Here is a 3,425-nt window from a genome sequence, read left to right as displayed (position 1 = left end):
TATTTTTTTCTTTTATAGCTGTTACAAACGAAATATCGCAATCTCTTTACTTTAGTTTCCGATTTTTTCTATAAACTTACTTTTAAGGAAATCATGAAAATAGTCTGTGAACAAAGTTCACTAACCTTTTGTTAGTAACAATTGAAAAAACACAGAAACAAATAATATGTAACCCTTATCCGCTCATTTCACCGTACATTGAGCACCAATAAAAACACAATGCAAGAATCAGAATTTAATTTATAGCTTGTCAAATTTTCGCACTTGTTCCTTTTGTACAGTCAGCCATCAGTTGTAATAGTTCTAACACATGGTATTGTTGCTGAACGGGGTAAAATACCAAAATAATGGCCGGTACAACTCGTTAAAGGGTATTCTGTGATATAATTTGGTTTGTATTAATGCGTTTTGTGTATGGTCGCCATTATAATTGTTTATTATGCTACTGGGTAATGCTAAGATGCTGATTTTCGTAGTTATTGCAAATTATAAAATTGATTTTTAAACGTTTGCAACATTTCGACGACTTACACAAACGCAAAACAGTCATACGCAAAATTATTTATATCGTTACATCGAACCAATGTATTTTTTTGTGCTTAATGGTAAAATGTAGAGAATTCAAACTAACTCTAAAATAAAACTGCTACTGGAAAGCACTCACTAAATTTTAGTTAAAACTCGGAACTCGTGTCGGGTTCCCTTGAAAGTGCTAAGCCGTGTCGAGACTTCCGTATTCCCAGGGACACAGCTCTTATCCATCAATATCTTTGCATAAAACCGCGTGTGGACGGTCACGGTTTATAGTTTTACGGGTTATACTGAGTTGTATGGAAGTTTTAACAAAAGTAATATATGTATTTAAATTTTTTAAGAACGGAAAAGACACGTATCATAGCCGACGTTTGGTATTTTTGCGCCTGGTAATGATCGTTATTATTTTAGACCAACTACGTAGAACTTTTGACTTGATTATTGTACTTTTGACACTATGCTAAGCAAAAATGATACATTTATTATTGTCCATATCTAATGAGAACTTTTCAAATTTTTATATTAAGAAAAAGTTTTTCGCCGTTCACGTATCAAATAGATAACAATTATATAATAACATCTTAATAATTTATTAAGAAATTAATAATAATACGTAATACTTACGTAATAATTTGTTGAAGCACAGAATTCATTTGAAAAAAGCAATGGGTATTGTATATTATCTTATAGTTTGCAGGTGTCAAAGTATGTATCATTTGAAAATAATTTGATGTTGTTTCATATTATTTTAAAAGTAACAAATAATTGTTACAACTTTTTCTTTGTTTGCACTTACAGATAATAGATAAAATTAAGCATTGTAATTACCCGTAGGTACATCACGAACTTTTTGGTTAAATCGATGTGTATGGTGTGGAGTAACGAGCCGGGGTCCGCAACTCAACGTCTACTCTCCTATTTTGGGTGTGGGATTACCCCTTCTCACAGGTTTTCGATTTAACTTGGAAAACGGCGCTGTCTTAAAAATTACATGTAATTTCCATCCAATTCCGCATTCCATCAAACACTACCCAAGGGAATTTTTAACGGCCGTTCGTACACAAAATTGCAATTACATCACCTACAAATACCATTCAAAATTACCCATTGCCAACATTTTTTCCAAGTCCCTGTAGGCATCAAAAACTGGGTGGGAGTGGTCGATTTGGTAAGACACTCCTATTGGCTGATTTGGACACACCTACAAACGCAACAAAAAGGAATGTTACGTAGTGTCCCAGAGCGAAATTAACAACAGAGCCTTGAGAATTCGTCTCTCCCTTTCTTGAGCCGGTTGCGTTCTGTTTCAGGACGGTGCTCGCTGAAACTGGGTTTGAATCTAGGTCTCCAGAGAGGAATAACGCCATCTTGCGGCTAACGTTTGTACTACGTAGCAAGCTAGAAACAAAGATGGCGCCTATAGTCCCTGTGGAAAACCTTATGAAATTAATGGCAGATGAAAAGTTTGGTAGAGTTTCAATTCATAAAGCTATAGAGAGTTAGTGTTGTTTCCTGTAGTTATTACTTTTGTTTTATTGAAGGCATAATTAGATTGGATAAAACTTATGATAATTAATTATAGCTAATTGATTGATAATGCTTCATATATAGTATACAAAAAATTGCGAAAGAGAGGATAGTCTATATGTGTTTATGTTTTGAAAGTATTCCAAGGAGATAGCTGTGATATTTTTAAAATTGAGGAAAATTTCATCTTTCCACGAAAGGCCACAAAATAATACCGCCTCTGAAATCGATCTCGATAAGTAGCTTATCAATTTGTAGAGAGGCTTACGGCTAGGTTTCAGTCTTATCCTTCAAAATTTATTGTACCTTAAATTTGCGTGGAGTGGGTGACATACGTCGTTTTTTGAAGAGACTATACTGGGTGGAAATTTGAGTTATGTCAGCACGGCCAGTTACCTTATACTATGATAGTTGCAGGACAGCGGTCTTAAAGTGTTCATGAATTTTGAAAGAACAGAATTCGACAGTGAAGTATTAGTAAGGATCACATATCTCTATGAAATCAATTAAATTAAGAGTACCTTTTAGAAATGTCAGAAATTTATCTTGCTGACTTATATATTTTTTTGAAAATCTGTGCCAATCGAAAACGGTTTTAAAATTAATAGACAATCTATTATCGCTAAAAGGTTAAGGTAGCTGACCTTGGTGCACCGTTTCCAATTTGTACCCTGTATACCAGTAAGTGCTTTTATAACAAAAAATTTATACCGTTTACTTTTTATAGAAGAGTCTGGAAGTATACAGGTATATACACAGACAGACACGTATTACACATGATGTGACTGGTAAACAAAATATAAAAAAATGTAGACACTTAAGGTAGGCCATTTTATCCAAGTATACGTTCCGTTCTTCAATTTTTTTTCAATTTCGATGTTAGATGCACCTTAAATCCATAGGGTTAAGGTATATTTTTGTCAAATGTACAGATCTATTGAGCCATAGGATAAAATTTACCATTTTGAACTCGTAGATATTTTTCGTTATTTTTGACCCTTCAGATCATTTTGATATTGATTGTACGGACAACGGCACATCAGACTACACATTTTTGTTCGAAAATCGCCTCCATTCCAACGGAACACGATACGTCAATGTATAGCTTGATGTCCTGGCGTGTGTACTTACAGTTAGACTTTTTGTTATAGTTAAAATTAACTTTATAACAGGTAAACTTGGCAGCTTTTGAAGTACATATTTATTTATTTTTATGTTATTTATTTATTTCAGACAATCAACGGCGTTTCTTAAATAATATGTATTACATTTGTTTGTAAGGCCAATAAAGGTAAAAAGAACAACAAAAATAAGTACAAAGGTAAAAAGAATTTAAACATAAAAAAGTAGCAGTTGTATCCACT

This window comes from Hyposmocoma kahamanoa, unplaced genomic scaffold (assembly GCF_003589595.1).
Source record: "Hyposmocoma kahamanoa isolate Upper Pololo Valley unplaced genomic scaffold, ASM358959v1 62, whole genome shotgun sequence".
Lineage (NCBI taxonomy): Eukaryota > Metazoa > Arthropoda > Insecta > Lepidoptera > Cosmopterigidae > Hyposmocoma > Hyposmocoma kahamanoa.
This window is presented reverse-complemented; position numbering follows the sequence as displayed.